Source organism: Callithrix jacchus, chromosome 5 (assembly GCF_049354715.1).
Source record: "Callithrix jacchus isolate 240 chromosome 5, calJac240_pri, whole genome shotgun sequence".
Classification (NCBI taxonomy): domain Eukaryota; kingdom Metazoa; phylum Chordata; class Mammalia; order Primates; family Cebidae; genus Callithrix; species Callithrix jacchus.
Window position 1 is genome coordinate 9,809,448 of NC_133506.1, and position 16,877 is coordinate 9,826,324.

Genomic DNA, 16,877 nt, shown 5'->3' on the forward strand with positions numbered 1-16,877 from the left:
GTTAATTTATTATTATTATTTTTTTTCTTTTTAAAGGCAGGGTCTCACTGGGTTTCTCACACTGGTCTTGAACTCCTGGGCTTAAGCAATCCTCCCTCGTTGGCCTCCCAGTGCTAGGATTACAGGTGTGAGCAACCATGCCTGGCCACCCCTGTTAGTTTCTGGGGCTGCAGAAATCAAGACACTTAACATGTAGGTAGTGGTGACAAGCATTCACTTAGCTCAAGTAAAGGGTATCTTAATGGGAAGATGTCGCAGCTCCCTATGGCACACCTATCACTCAGTCTCACCTGGCAGAAATTAGACAGCCAGGACTGAATTAGAGGAAGCTACTGTATCTCCTCTGCTTGAGTTTTCAAAGTCAGGATTATGGGAGTCTTGTCATTAATGCAGTAGCTCCTGCCTCACATGACAGTGTTGCTATTCCATAACTGCCCTGTGATCTACACTTGATTTCTAGATGTCTTGATGTCTGGATTCTTGTTAACAGATTTTAAGCTGTACTATAAGCCTAGAGCTTTTCAGTTTAATATAAGGCTTTCCATGCAATAGAGATTTCCAGCCTGGGGCCTCTTCGGTGGCAGGCCAGGCCATGGCCTCTTACACTAGCTAGTTACCCCAATACCAATTACAAATTCCTCATAAATACAAGGGCATATTTCTGGACTCTATTAAGTTCCTCTAAATCTGTGTAAGATCTTTCTTCATTTCACTCTCACTGTTTTTGTTTTCCAAAAAACACTTGGCTATACTCTCATTCAAGAAAACTGGAGAATTAACTTGTCCAAATTTCGCCCTCAACCCCTGCAAACATGCTTGTCTACACACGTGTGCATGCATGCCCACACATGCTCACACACACAACACACTCACACATTCATGCTTCCACTAGAATTTTCATTGGATTTATATCGAACCCCTGGAATAATTTGGAGAGGATTGATTTCTTTCAGCACCAAATTTCCCATGGAACATGGAATATTGTTCCTTTTATTCGGGCCTTCTGTTTTATGTTCTTCGGTACAATTTTATAGTTCCCGTATGTGGGTCTCACGCCTTTGGTATTCTTTGTTGCCATTGTCAGTAAAGCCTTATTTATTATATTTTTTCAGTTGGTTATTACTGAATATAGGAACACCATTTTTTACTTTTGCTACTTACTCACAGGAAGAGGTGAACTGAGAACATTTGAGACAGATGGCTAAGCTGATTTTAGTTGCCATGTTACAGGCAGAGTGCTAAATCAGATACTATAAACGACTCCTAGGCAGGGATTAGAATGACCTATGGGTTGTTCACAGGGTGTGGAGTACACACAATGGGCCAATAACACCTTTACCTGGTGTGGTTGCTAAATAGCATTGGATACAGATTTAGCTTTTAACTTATAAATATTATTCCTGAACAATCCAGATTGATTTGCAGAATAATTTATAGCAGCCTAGGCAAGGTGGTATTGAAGTGTCTTTTTAGATGATCCACTTTTATCTGTTTTAGATTTTCTTAGAGTGCCTTCCTTACAGCACGTATTACCAGTTTCATGCTGTTACTAGCCTAGGGCTCGCAGTTATACAAACTATCTTTTGATCTTGGGTCTTTATCATCAATATAAGACTTGTACTGCTTATTTATGTATTTATTTATTTATTTTGAGGTGAAATCTCACTCTGTCGCCCAGGCTGGAGTGCAGTGGTGTGATCTTGGCTTACTGCAATCTTCACCTCCGAGGTTCAGACTCCTGCCTCAGCCTCCCAAGTAGCTGGGATTACAGGTGTGTACCACCACACCCAGCTATGTTTTGTATTTATAGTAGAGGCAGGGTTTCACCATATTGGCCAGGCTGGTCTCAAGCTCCTGATCTCAAGTGATCTGCCTGTCTTGGTCTCCCAGAGTGCTAAGATTACAGGGGTGAGCCACTGTACCTGGCCTTTTTATTTCTTTTTAATATAACAACTTTTTAGAGATATAATTCATATACTGTACAACTCACCCAATAAAAGCATACAATTCCATGGTTTTTTTAGTCCATTCGCAGTTGAACAGCCATTACCACAGCTGAGTTTAGGACATTTTCCTTGCATGGAAGAGAAACTCTATATTGATGAGTAACCACCAGTAACCAGAGATCCACTTCATCTCTGTGGATTTGCCGATTCTGTGTATTTCCTATAAAAGGAACAATACACCATGTGGTCTTTTGCATCTGGCTCCTTTCACTTCATACAATGTTTTCAAAATTCATTTGTGTTATAGCATGTATCAATATTTCACTCCTTTTTATTGCTGAATAATGTTCTACTATATGGATACATTTCATTTGACGTATTTATTCATCAGCTGCTGGACATCTGAGTTATTTATACTTTTTGACTATTATGAATAATGCTACTATGAATATGCATGTACAAGGTTTTCTGTGGACATATGCGGACATTTCTCTTGGGTATATACCTAGGAGTGAAATTGCTGAAACATATGGTAACTCTATGTTTAAACTTTTGAGGAACTGCCAAACTGTTTTCCAAATCAACTGCACCATTTTACATTCCCACCAGCATTGCAGGAAGGCTCTGATTTCTCCACAACCTTGCCAGTCCTTGGTATTATTTGTCTTTTTGGTGATAGCTGTCCTAGTGGGTGTGAAGTGATACCTCCTAGTGGTTTCTATTTGTATTTTCCTGATGGCCAAACCTGTTTCTTGTCTCAAAGAAAATTTTTTTTTAATTTTTTGGCAGAGTCTCTCTCTGTTGCCCAGGCTGGAGTGCAGTGGCACAATCTCAGCTCACTGCAGCCTCCACCTGCCAGGTTCAAGTGATTCTCCTGCCTCAGCCTCCCAAGTAGCTGGGATTACAGGCGCCCACCACCACACCCAGCTAATTTTTGTATTTTTAGTAGAGACAGCGTTTCACCATGTTGGCCAGGCTGGTCTTGTGTTCCTGACCTCAGGTGATCAACCCACCTCAGCCTCCCAAAGTGCTGGGATTACAGGCGTGAGCCACCACGCCCAGCAGACTCTAACACTTAAGAACTCTCTTTTGCCTTTCCTTGGAGGTATTCTGGCTAGATTTGTGATAGGAGTTTCACACTTATTTTTTCTCTGCAGAGTGCAGAAACCCACACATGTAGAAAAATGTGCCATAATTGTTGTTATTCTTGCCACAGGGGTGAGGCTTAAACAGAACCTCAGGAGGAAAAAAGCATCTAGAATGTGTGCAGCATATGTCCACAGAAGAAAACTGGTTGTTTAGTTATCTCAATCCACCATACACTCTTGTTAAAGGCATTACAAAACTCAAACTAAACCAGGAAACAATTTTTTTTTTTTTTTTGGTCTGGAAGCCCTCATTTATCATTAATTCCTAGTGATTCACGTGAAGAAAAAAATTAACTTGTCCTATTTGACATGAAAATATTGCCTGTAGTCTTGTTAAGTTCTCTCTGAGCATATGCTGATTGACTTAAGATGGTATTGTTAAGAATGGATGGGTAAGAAGGAAGTACAGAGTGTGTACTTATAACAAAGTTTGCAGCCAGGTGCAGTGGCTCATGCCTGTAATCCCAGCACTTTGGGACCCCAAGGCGGATGGATCACTTGAGGTCAGGAGTTCGAGACCAACCTGGCCAACATGGTGAATCCCATCTCTATTAAAAATATAAAAATTAGCTGGGCATGTGGCAGATGCCTGTAATTTATCTACTTGGTTGGTTGAGGCAGGAGAATTGCTTGAACCCAGGAGGTGGAGGTTGCAGTGAGCTGAGATCCGCCACTGCACTCCAGCCTGGGCAGCAGAGCAAGGCTCTGTCTCAAAAAAAAAAAGGATCTCTAAGCCAAGGATACAAGTGCCAACAGAACTCAGGTGTCTCAGAGAATTATCTATAAGGAAATATGAAAAGAGAAAATATATAGCAAGCTATCAAAGAAAAGAGAAAAAACTGGAAGAAAAAGCCAATGCTTTTGTCAATGTGGGGTCCTCTAAAACCTTAGCTTCCAAGATTAAAGAGAACTGGAGGCTTATAAAGGCTTACCTGTGGCAAGTAATATAATGAAGTGGCTCCTTTGTATTCAGTGATTCCTGTGTGTAAGGCATGAGGCCAAGTGTGGGACATTAATTCTTTTTTTTTTTTTTTTTTTTGAGACAGAGTTTTGCTCAGTTGCCAGGTGCCAAGCTGGAGTGCAATGGCAGGATCTTGGCTCACTGCAACCTCTGCCTCCCAGGTTCAAGCAATTCTCCTGCCTCAGCCTCCCAAGTAGCTAGTACTACAGGGGTGTGCCACCATGCCCAGCTAATTTTTGTATTTTTAGTAGCGATGGAGTTTCACCATGTTTGCCAGGATGGTCTCGATCTCTTGACCTTGTGATCTGCTCGCCTCAGCCTCCCAAAGTGCTGGGATTACAGGTGTGAGCCACTGTGCCCAGCCAACATTAATTCTTGCATTTATTTCTCATAGCCCCCTATTTCACAGGTGAGGAGAGCAAAAAGTTCAGAGACATTATGTAGCCTTCTGAAGTCCACAGGTGATATCTGAAACCGAATCTTTCTGGATTTTAATGACTCAGAACTAAGGGTGTTTCTGCAAGGTAATGGAATATAGCAGGACTATTCTAGTCTGAGTGGAAATAGAATAAGAAGAAAGTAGAGATTTCTTAGTAACCCACCAAGAGAAAGACCCAGATTATAGGCAAAGCTAAACTCAGATAACTATATGAGATAATTAAGACTAAGGATTCTCTAAGAAAAGCCTAGGACAAAGACTTAGATGGTCTCTATAATTATATGGGAAAATCAATGACCAGCTTATCCACGCAGGCATCAAACTATGCGTGAGTAGCATTCTCGGCGAACCCTTCATAGCCCAATGAGCTCTCCCATCTGTAGCTGAGTCAGGTCGTTTTATTTTCCTGGGAGGAGTGAGGCATAGTCAGAGAGAATAAAAAGAAAGACACAACTACTGTGAAAGCTCCAGGAAGAAGGTCGGTCCCTTGGATGACGAAGGTGAACGTGAAAGGCCTGCGAGGCCTCATCTTTTACTCCAGCTCGTGATGTGGCCTTAGAAGGTGGGGCTGCAACAGAGCTTCTGACTTATAACACAAAAAGACCATCCAACTCCCACGCCTCTCAAAGAAGCATCACTTAGTATTCTGAGACTTTGATAGTTTTCAGAGCAGAGCCAGCATGAGGAACCACTGCTTATCCTAGAAGATCCTCCCTGAGACACACCTTCATGACTGAGACCCCCTGGAGCCAGGGCCTGGCTGGGAAAATGAGCAGTTTCCTGAGCTAGACAGCTTGGGAATTATAAAGATCAAAAGTACATCACTGTTCATTCATCATATGTTAATTGGGGCCAGTTTGGACTCTGGGCAGGGGTGGAAAATTCTTCCTGCGTCTCCTTTTACAGGATTTGTGTCCATCAGCCTTTGTTGCCTCGGTTGGGGTTTGTCTCAGGAGAATCCCAAACCATTCCAGTATGGAACAATCACAGAGGCGTAGACTGTCGGAATTAGTAGGCACTTAGAGGCCCGTGCAGTCATCACCAAGCGTTTTGACAAAGCTCAGAAATGAGCAGCTTCCTTTGAGGCACGCTCCAGAGTCAGTAAGACCCATGTCATGGACAGGCATAGCTGCAGGTGCATCCCTCACTTGTACCACACCTTTTTTTTTTTTTTTTTTGAGACGGAGTTTCACTCATGTCACCCAGGCTGGAATGCAGTGGCGTGGTATCAGCTCACTGAAACCTCCGCCTCCCGGGTTCAAGCAATTCTCCTGCCTAAGATTCCTGAGTATCTGGGATTACAGGTGCCTGCCACCATGCCTGGCTAATTTTTATATTTTTAGTAGAGATGGGATTTCACCAGGTTGGTCAGGCTGGTCTTGAACTCCTGATCTCGTGATCAACCCACCTCGGCCTCCCAAAGTGCTGGGATTACAGGTATAAGCCACCATGCCTGGCGTTTTTTTTGAAACAGGTGTGAGCCACTGCATCACACCTTTTTTATGAGAAACTCTGGGCTTTTAAAAAATGAACATTTAAGTTATATGTTCATTAGGAACTGTGACAAAGACATTGGTGGATAGCGAGGAGAACAGAGGCCATGCAGATAGAGATTTTGAGTGTATCTCTCACCTTACCCCACCTGAAGGAAGGCGTGTTAAGGGTCTCCAAGACCACTGCCAGGTTTGGTAATTTGCTAGAAGGAGTTATTATACTTGTGGGCAAGATTTATTACAGGGAAAGGGTACAAAGCGAAATCAATGAAGGGGAAACGTATGTGGGGGAGTCCAGAGAAAACCAGGACTTCCACGGTCCTCTCCCAGTAGAGTCACAAGGATATGCTGAATTCCTCCAGCAACAAATTATGACAACATACAACAAATACCATCTACCAGGCCTGGTACAGTGGCTCATACCTATAATCCCAGCACTTTGGGAGACCAAGGCAGGCCAATCACCTGAGGTCAGGAGTTCAAGACCAGCCTAGCCAACATGGTGAAACCCCATCTCTACTAAAAATACAAAGATTAGCCTGGTGTGGTGGCACACAACTATAATCCCAGCTACTTGGGAGGCTGAGGCAAGAGAATCACTTGAACTCTGAGGCAGAGGCTGCAGTGAGCTGAGATGTGCCACTGCATGTCAGCCTGGATGACAGAGGGAGACTCCAACTCAAAAAAAAAAAAATGTTGTTTACCAGAGAAACTCATCAGACAGTCAGTGCCCAAGGTCCCTACACGGGGGTTGGCCTCACGGACACCCTCTGCCTACCATGTACAAAAACTGCAGACTTCCAGAATGAAAACTGGTATTCAGTATAATGCATATTGTTTGCACAAATATGGCCTAGGCCTAGTGAGCCGCCCTTATCATTTAGTTTCATAGCAGTGCAGGGAACTGTTTTATCAGGCAAGTTCGCAGAGGTCAGCCCAGGGCCAACCTCTCGAGGCAGGCCTTTCTCAGGATAGCAGTCTCAGGCCCACTGTGTGAATGCTTTACTACACAGAAAAGTAATCTCATTTCATTCTTCATTGTTAGAACTTAGTAAATTGCCATCAATAAGGTAAATGGAATTGCTTATTATCAAAAATCTTACACTCACTTTTCTAATAGGTCATGTCTATCTGGATGTCCCAAGATACCTCAAACCTAGCACGTCCAAAACGGAACTCATTATCCGCCCCACATTCTGGCTGTTTCTTTTGCACACATGTTCCTAGTGAACAGCTCCCCCATCTCTCCTATTGCTGAAGTTATTCTTAACGTCTACCTCTGTTATAACCCCCGCGACCTAACTAGTTGCCAAGTCCTAGCGTTTCTACTGCTTAAGTATCTCTCCATCTTCTTCCTTATGCCTACTGCCACTTCCTTTGTTCAGTTTTGTCATCTTGCTGTAGGACAGTGGCTTTGCAATGGATCTTTCTCTCTCTTTTTTTTTTTTTTTTTTTTTGAGTTTTGCTCCTCTTGCCCAGGCTGGAGTGCAATGGCGTGATTTCGAGCTTACCGCAAGCTCCACCTCCCAGGTTCAAGAGATTCTCCTGCCTCAGCCTCCTGAGTAGCTGGGATTATAGGTGCCTGCCTGGCTAATTTTTTCGCATTTTTAGTAGAGACGGGTTTTCACCATGTTGGCCAGGCTGGTCTCGAAATCCTGACCTCAGCTGATCTGCCTGCCTCAGCCTCCCAAAGTGCTGGAATTACAGGTGTGAGCCAAGGTGCCAGGCCTGTAATGGGTTTTTCTGTATATAATTGGCCCTCTGTATCTGAAACTTCCACACTCGCAGATTCAACCAATTTTGGATTAAAAATATTTGAAAAATAAAACATAAGAAATAATAATACATCTATGTTGAGTTAGAAAAAAACATTTTTAATAGAAAAGTTTAATTTTTTTAATTGTACTTTAGATTCTGGGGTACATGTGCAGATCATGCAGGTTTGTTGCATAAGTACATACATGGCAATGTGGTTTGCTGCTTCCATCCCCCTGTCACATATCTGGCATTTCTCCCCATGTTATCCCTCCCCAACCTCCCTACCCCTCACTGTCCCTCCCCTAGTCCCCCCCAACAGACCCCAGTTTGTGATGCTCCCATCTCTGTGTCCATGTGTTCTCATTGTTCAACACCCACCTATCAGTGAGAACATGTGGTGTTTCATTTTGTGTACTTGTGTCAGTTTGCTGAGAATGATGGTTTCCAGATTCATTCATGTCCCTACAAAGGACACGAACTCATTTTTTTTATGGCTGCATAGTATTCCATGGTGTATATGTGCCACATTTTCCTTGTCCAGTCTATCATTGATGGGCATTTGGGTTGGTTCCAGGTCTTTGCTATTGTAAACAGTGCCTCAGTGAACATACATGTGCGTGTCTCTTTATAATAGAATGATTTATAATCCTTTGGATATATATACGCAGTAATGGGATTGCTGGGTCAAATGGAATTTCTATTTCTAGGTCCTTGAGGAATAGCCACACTGTCTTCCACAACGGTTGAACTAATTTACACTCCCATCAACATTGTAAAAGTGTTCTTATTTCTCCACATTCTCTCCAGCATCTGTTGTCTCCAGATTTTTTAATGATTGCCATTCTAACTGACTTGAGATGGTATCTCAATGTGGGTTTGATTTGCATCTCTCTGATGACCAGTGACGATGAGCATTTTTTCATATGATTGTTGGCCTCATATATGTCTTCTTTTGAAAAGTGTCTGTTCATGTCCTTTGCCCACTTTTGAATGGGTTTATTTGCTTTTTCTTGTAAATCTGTTTTAGTTCTTTGTAGATCTGGATATTAGCCCTTTGTCAGATGGGTAAACTGCAAACATTTTTTCCCATTCTGTTGGTTGCTGATTCACTCTAATGACTGTCTCTTTTGCTGTACAGAAGCTCTGGAGTTTGATTAGGTCCCATTTGTCTAGTTTGGCTTTTGTTGCCAGTGCTTTTGGTCATGGCACTGGCCATGAAGTCCTTGCCTATGCCTATGTCCTGAATGCTTTTGCCTGGGTTTTCTTTTAGGATTTTTATGGTGTTTGGTCTTATGTTTAAATCTTTAATCCATCTGGAGTTAATTTTAGTGTAAGGTGTCAGGAAGGGGTCCAGTTTCTGTTTTCTGCACATGGCTATCCACTTATCCCAACACCATTTATTAAACAGGGACTCCTTTCCCCATTGCTTGTTCTTGTGAGGTTTGTCAAAGATCAGATGGTTGTAGATGTGTGATGTTGCCTCCAAGGCCTCTGTTCTGTTCCATTGGTCTATATCTCTGTTTTGGTAGCAGTGCCAAGCTGTTTTGATTACTGTAGCCTTGTAGTATAGTTTGAAGTGAGGTAGCATGATGCCTCCAGTTTTGTTCTTTTTGCTTAGGATTGTCTTGGCTATGCAGGCTCTCTTTTGGTTCCATATGAAGTTTAAGGTGGTTCTTTCCAGTTCTGTGAAGAGGGCCATAGGTAGCTTGATGGGGGTAGTGTTGAATCTGTAAATTATGGCCATTTTCACCATATTGATTCTTCCTAACCATGAGCATGGAATGTTTTTCCATGTGTTTATGTCCTCTCTCATTTCCTTGAGCAGTGGTTCATAGTTCTCCTTGAAGAGGTCCTTTACATCTTTTGTTAGTTGTATTCCTAGGTATTTTATTCTCTTTGTAGCAATTGTGAATGGCAGTTCACTCTTGATTTGGTTTTCTTTTAGTCTGTTATTGGTATATAGGAATGCTTGTGATTTCTGCACATTGATTTTGTATCCTAAGACTTTGCTGAAGTTGCTTATCAGTTTAAGGAGATTTGGGCTGAGACGATGGGCTCTTCTAAATATACAATCATGTCGTCTGCAAACAGAGACAATTTGACTCCCTCTTTTCCTAATTGAATACCCTGTATTTCTTTTTCTTGCCTGATTGCTCTGGCTATAACTTCCAATACTATATTGAATAGGAGTGGTGAGAGAGGACATCTGAATGGGCAAAAACTGGAAGCATTTCCTTTGAAATCTGGCACTAGACTAGAAAAGTATTTTTTAAAAAAGAAAAATTTTAAAATAACAATACAATAATAAAAAATTATACAAATTTTTAAAGTATTGTATAGCAACTATTTACATAGTTTACATTGTATTAAGGATTGTATGTGATCTAGAGATGATTTAAAGCAGAGGGGAGGCTGTGTGAGGTTGTATGCAAATCCCACGCTATTTTACATAAGGGACTTGAGCGTCCATGGATTTTGATACCCACAGGAGCCCTGGAACCAACTCCTCCCCTCACCCTCTCCCTGTACATACTAAGGGACAACTAGAATCACTCTTCCTTCCCCATTTATCATCCATGATATACTGCTAACAGTTGTTTTTTTTTTTCAGTTTTTCTTTTTCTTAAAACTTATTTTTTAACTTTCTGAGATTCACTAAACTATTTCTTTTATTTAAAAAAGTAATACATGCACATGGTAGAAATTCAAATAGTACTGAAAGATATGCAATATTTCTAATTCCAGCAATTTGGGAGGTCGAGGCAGGCAGATCATCTGAGGCCAGGAGTTCAAGACCAGCCTGGCCAACATGGCAGAACTCTATCTCTACTAAAAACACAAAAATTAGCTGGGAGTGGTGGCAGGTCCCTGGAGTCCCAGCTACTTGGAAGGCTGAGGCAAGAGGATCACTTGAACAAGGAGGTGGAAGTTGCAATGAGTCAAGATCACACCACTGCACTGCAGCCTGGGTGACAAAGTGAGCTCCATCTCAGAAAAAAAAAAAGTAAGTTCTCTCATGGTTCCCCTCTCCAGAGAGCCTTACCTGTTGACATTTGTCTTCTCTCCTTCTAAAAGTTTTCTCTGCATATAAAAGCATATCCTTAAAGCACACATGCTTTCCATACCTCACACAGAAGTGGGAATCTACTGTACTCACTGGTCTGCACTTGGCTCTTTTCTTTTTCTTTTTTTTTTTGAGATGGAGTTTCGCTCTTGTTACCCAGGCTGGAGTGCAATGGCGCGATCTCGGCTCACTGCAACCTCCACCTCCTGGGTTCAGGCAATTCTCCTGCCTCAGCCTCCTGAGTAGCTGGGATTACAGGCACGCACCACCATGCCCAGCTAATTTTTTGTATTTTTAGTAGAGACGGGGTTACACCATGTTGACCAGGATGGTCTCGATCTCTTGACCTCGTGATCCACCCGCCTCGGCCTCCCAAAGTGCTGGGATTACAGGGGTGAGCCACCACGCCCGGCCTCTTTTCTTTTTTTTGAGACAGAGTCTCTGTCTGTCACCAGGCTGGAGTACAGTAGAATGATCTCGGCCCACTGCAACCTCTGCCTCCTGTGTTCAAGTGATTCTCCTGCCTCAGCCTCCCAAGTAGCTGGGGTTCCAGGCACACACCATCATGCCCAGCTAATTTTTGTATTTTTAGTAGAGACAGGGTTTCACCATGTTGGCCAGGTTGGTCTTGATCTCCTGACTTTGTGATCCACCTGCCTCAGCCTCCCAAAGTGCTGGGATTATAGGCATGAGCCATGGCTGTTTCCATTGAATATGTTACCTTAGAGAGCTTTTCTCAGCTGTACATGCTGGTCTCTCATTCTATTAGAGCACTGTAGTATTCTAGTGGCATGGATGTCATTTACTTAACTAGTTTTCTCTTGATGGATATTTAAGTTATTCCTAGATTCCTGCTATTCTGGAGAGTCACCTTTTGAAAACCCAAATGCGCTGGTTCCATCCCGGGCTCAGGCATCTTAAATGACTTCCTGCTGTTTACAGCTAGGCCTCCAGCTGGGGAGTCCCGCTGCGAGCAGGTTGCCAGGGATACCCGAGGTCTCAAGAGAAATAATGGCATGTGTTCCTGGAGTTCTGTGAAAAAATGTTAATTGAACTGGTAAGTGGTTAAAATGTTTTATATGGAGTCAACACAATTCTTTTATGGTGTCAAATATAGAATTCTCATGAATTTTTCAGATGGTGGTGGGAGACGTCAAAAGAAATTTGTGGAGTTTTTTCAAGCTATACTTCCAGATTCCTCTAAAGACTCATGATTTCCTTTCTTGCCTGAGCACCCAAGTCCACAGGATACAACCAGAACTTCCTGGTATAGATTTGAGGGTCCATGTTTGATGCACATAGAACTACTTGCTATTTTTCCTATTCCCTTTGCCTGGAAGGCTTCTGTCCTTCTCCATCGGGTATACTACTCATCCCAAAAAGGCAGTAATTATTACAGCCTACTGCTGAAAAGTATGGACTTTGGAGCCGGACTCTCTGGGTTTGATTCCTGACCATGCCATGTCTCTAGCTGTGTGATCTCAGGCAAGTTACTCAGCCTCTCTGAGGCTCGATCTCATTTGTAAAATGTAGGTACTAAAAGTAACTGGTAAGACTGTTGTGAGGGTTAAGTGGGTAATATATGTAAAGTGCTTAGAACAGTGTTGGTACATGGTTAGCACTTGAGGAAGGTGTTATTATTTTTATTATTCAAAGTCTAGTTTCCACAATTCTCTCAGGTAGCCTCTTCTGCCTTCCCATGGTACTCAGCACACTAGTCTGTACTTTTCTTCTCCCCTTTAGGGAGGTGCTGTTTTGCAGAGAGAGGACCCTGTCTTATTTATCTTTATACCCCTTGTGTTGGATACATACTAGACAGTCGGTTGCTGTTGAATAGATGTTAACTGAGTGAGATAATAATTATAATAACAATCTGAATTCTTCTGTCTGTCTGTCCATTTCATTATGCAGTGACCAATGATATTTGGTCCTAGAGGGGCTTTTCACATCCCCAACACGGTTTGTAAATGAAAAGTTCACTGTAGAAACCATTTACACTAAACCAGTGTTTCTCAAACTGCATTCATGCTGTATGGGCGTTTTCCAAACACAGGTTCCCTAGCTTTGGGAAATTTAGGTTAAAAGTAAACAGATATCTCAGAGCCTTTTGGTTAGTAAATTTCTTAACCTTTTTGACCAGAGCACCTTTTTTTTTTTTTTCACAGATAATGAAAACATCTACTGAGGTAAGTCTGTAGTTGTTGAAAAATTCCACTAACTTAGCTTCATTCCCTCTTCCAGCTGATTTGCTTAGAGCCTGGGTGTCACTTACATGCCATTTCCTGCTGGGGTCTCAGGCCCTGATAGCATCTCTATTCCCCTCCCGAAGCCCTTCTCAAGAAACAATTGTGCAGCTCACGAATCCATTCAGTCAAGTTTTATTGAGTTTCTGCTATGTGTACTGACTGTGGAGCAAACAGGATTCTTGCCCTCGAGGAACTAACTGGGGACTCAGGACAGATTCAGACACATACAACACGAGGCCTGGTATGTCTGATGGGCAGAGAGCTGGGACCCTGCTCGCCGCACAGGGAGCTGGGGGCTGGAACATTTTTGAGAAGGATGAGACTTGTATTTCTCTGGTCCAAACCTTTCAGTGTCTAGGTGGGTAGGTGGGGAGATTAAAGTCTAGAGAGCGGTAGTGTTTTGTTTTGTTCTGTGAGCTCAAACAGCTAGTCAGGGGCAGACTGGGAACAATATTGTATTTTTCCACTGCATCCCCTGCCTCTGAGGCTCAAGTAACCAAATCAGAGAATCCATACACACAAAGACGAAACAAGGAAACGCTTTCTTCCATGTAGCTGCCTGTGGGGCCTTGAACAAGTTCAAGGCCATTCCAGGTTGGATGTTTTTTCTGCTTCCATTTTCCTATCAACGACCCAAGACCATGTCTTATTTTTATATACATCTGTTTCCTCATAGCTTCCTTCCCTCATCATTTCTTGGCGAAGATGTCTATGGCTTACAACATGCTGCAGTCAAAGCAGGGCGCACTTTGGAAGCCAGAGGGCTAGGTTCGGCCGGCAGCTGCGGTTTGCCAGTCTGGTAATTGCCAGTGGGAGGAAAGTGACACAGTGAGAGCAGGGCCTTCAGAATGCCAAACAGTTAGCAGTACTGCGGTTCCTGGTGTTCCGTGTGGATACTAAGCTAACAGGAATGTAATACAAGCACAGCAGACTGGAATGAAATAGGCCACCCACTCTCCCCAAATAGGCTCCCCAGTACCTGCCCTGCCTGCTTATCCGGGGGCCCAAGGCTCACTCAGTGCCAAGGAACTAGTGTCGACTCCCCCAGAACGGCACTGCTCACCTCCCCTGGCAATTCCTCCTTGCTTTCAGAATGAAATCCACGTCCATCCTCTGTGCCCCTCTGGTCTTCTCTCCCTATCTCAACTTCTCTTCTGACCTCTCTGTATGCTCCTCCTGCTTTGTCAAGAAACTGCCCCAGCTTTTCCAGTCCTGAGCGTTTGCTGGCTTGAAAAAGTCTTGGGATTTCAACAAATAGAGGCCTCTCTTTGTTGAAATCCTAAGACTTTTTCAAGGCCCGTGAGCCATTCACGATTGTATTCAGCTGCATGTAAGAGAAGTGCTGCTATTTGGCTGAACCAAAGAGGGATTCTCATGCAACAAGAAGCGCGGGGAAGGCAGTCTAGGGCTGGCTTGGCAAGTCAGGATGAGTCCGTCCAGGAACCGGCTTCTTTCCATCTGTTCACTCTTCTTTCCGTCTCGTTCGTTCGTTCGTTCTTTCCTTTCTTCTTTCTTTCTTTCACTCTTTCTCTCTCCTGCCCTTCCTCCTTCCCTCCCTTCCTTCCTTTCTTCCTTCCTTCTTTCCTTCCTTCCTTCCTTCCTTCTTTCCTCCCTCCCTCCCTCCCTCCCTTCCTCCCTCCCTTCCTTCCTTCCTTCCTTCTTTCCTTCCTTCCTTCCTTCCTTCTTTCCTTCCTTCCTTCCTTCCTTCTTTCCTTCCTTCCTTCTTTCCTTCCTTCCTTCCTTCTTTCCTTCCTTCCTTCCTTCCTTCTTTCCTTCCTTCCTTCCTTCTTTCCTTCCTTTCTTCCTTCCTTCCCTCCCTCCCACCCACCTTCCTTCCTTCCTCCCTTCCTTCCTTCCTCCCTCCCTTCCTCCCTCCCTCCCTCCCTCCCTCCCTCCCTCCCTTCCTTCCTTCCTTCCTTCCTTCCTTCCTTCCTTCCTTCCTTCCTTCTTTCCTTCCTTCCTTCCGAGACAGAGGTCTTTCTCTGTCATTCAGGCTGGAGTGCAGTGGCATAATTATGACTCACTGCAGCCTCGACCTCCTGGGCTCAAGCCATCCTCCCACCTCAGCCTCCCAAGTAGCTGTTACTACAGGCTCACTGCAACCTCCACCTCCCAGTTTCAAGTGATTCTCCTGCCTCAGCCTCCTGAGTAGCTAGGATAACAAGAACCTGCCACCATGTCCAGCTTATTTTTGTTATTTTTAGTAGAAACAGGTTTTTCCCATGTTGGCCAGGCTGGTCTCGAACTTCTGACCTCAGGTAATCCACCTGCCTCAGCCTTCCGAAGTGCTGGGATTACTGGCATAAATCACGACACCCTGCCTCTATAAGCATGTTTTGAATGAAATGGGAGAATGATGGTGTGGCTATTGCAAAGGGTGCTGGATATAGAATTACGAAACATGAATCCTGATGTTACCATGTGACTGTGTGTGAATCACATGGACCTCAGTTTCTTCATCTCCAAGATTCAGGAACTCAATGAAATGGTGTCAAAGTTTTCTTCCAGTTTTAAGAACTTGAGGACTCGTGAATGTAATCAATTTGCTGCGTTAGGGAATTCCATTCGGACCCAATGATAGCCACTAAAACAGGGAATGGAGAAGTTCAGGCACTTCTCATTCAATCCTATAGTTTATGGGCCCAAGCCAAGCCCAGAGGGGCAGAAAGGTGAGAGCTGGAAAGTAGCAGGGAAGTGGGCTGGACCAGCATGGATCAGGAGGCTGGAGATGAGAGGTCAACCCTGGTAGAAGTAAACAAGTGCTATTTTAAGAGGTCACATTTCAGGAAGCAGGAGCCCTCCACTGCCCAGACATTGAAGCCCTACTGACCCTCACCTCCTAATGACAAGAGAAGGGCTCTCATTATGATGTCCTTTAGGGGCCTGGCGCAGTGGCTTATGCCTGTAGTTTCAGCATGTTGGGAGCCTGAGGAGGGAGAATCGCTTCTGGAGTTTGAGACCAGCTTGGGCAACATAGAGAGACCCTGTCTCTACAAAAAATAAAAAGTTAGGGCCAGGCATGGTGGCTCACACCTATAATCCCAGCACTTTGGGAGGCCGAGGCGGGTTGATCACGAGGTCAAGAGATCGAGACCATCCTGGTCAACAAGGTGAAACCCCATCTCTACTAAAAATACAAAAATTAGCTGGGCATGGTGGTGCACACCTGTAGTCCCAGATACTCAGGAGGCTGAGGCAGGAGAATTGCTTGAACCCAGAAGGCAGAGGTTGCAGTGAGCCGAGATCGTGCCATTGCACTCCAGTCTGGGTAACAACAGCGAAACTCTATCTCAAAAATAAAAATTAAAAAAAATAATAAAATAAAATAAATAATTAGCTGGGCGTGGTGGTACATGCCTGTGTAGTCCCGGCTACTCAGGAGGCTGAGGCAGGAGGAGGTTGAGGCTGCAGTGAGCTGTGATTCTGCCACCACGCTCAACCTGGGAAACAGAGTGAGACCCTGTCTCCAGAAAAAAAGAAAAGAATTCCTTTAAGTTTAGGGAAGGTAGAGCCTCACATCTGGCATCATTTGTAAACTGGAATGAATAGCCAGTGTATCTGTCTCATGTTCCTGTTTGGGGATTGAGCAAGACCTACGTGTTGAAGACTCAAGCCTTCCCTTGTGCTACTTTGAGCAAGTTAATTAATTGTCGTCTCTGGACTCTAGGTTCTTACCTGTACGACTGTAAAAGACAAGCATTGGCCATATAACACTGGTGTTTAAACTCTTTTTTTTTTCTTGAGTTGCCCAGGCTGAAGTGCAGTGGCACAATCTCACTGCAACCTCTATCTCCCGATTTAAGCGATTCTCCTGCCTCAGCC

The 16,877-nt window shown here is 43.7% G+C and overlaps 1 protein-coding gene across 18 annotated transcripts in view; it reads left to right on the forward strand.

The window, feature by feature from the left end:
- The window catches only part of TGM3 (transglutaminase 3), a 131,686-nt gene that overhangs the window by 19,197 nt on the left and 95,612 nt on the right, over nt 1-16,877 (forward strand). For 5 of the 18 annotated variants that reach the window (XR_013535073.1, XR_013535070.1, XR_013535072.1 and 2 more), the window contains exons 2-5: nt 10,491-10,749; nt 11,752-11,866; nt 11,947-12,294; nt 12,975-12,995. The gene's annotated coding sequence lies outside the window, so the exon portion shown is untranslated. Of the gene's footprint in view, nt 1-10,490; nt 10,750-11,751; nt 11,867-11,946; nt 12,343-12,974; nt 12,996-13,050; nt 13,297-16,877 lie in introns of those variants that run through there. The other 13 variants (XR_008481175.2, XR_008481171.2, XR_008481174.2 and 10 more) reach the window with 6 other exon arrangements.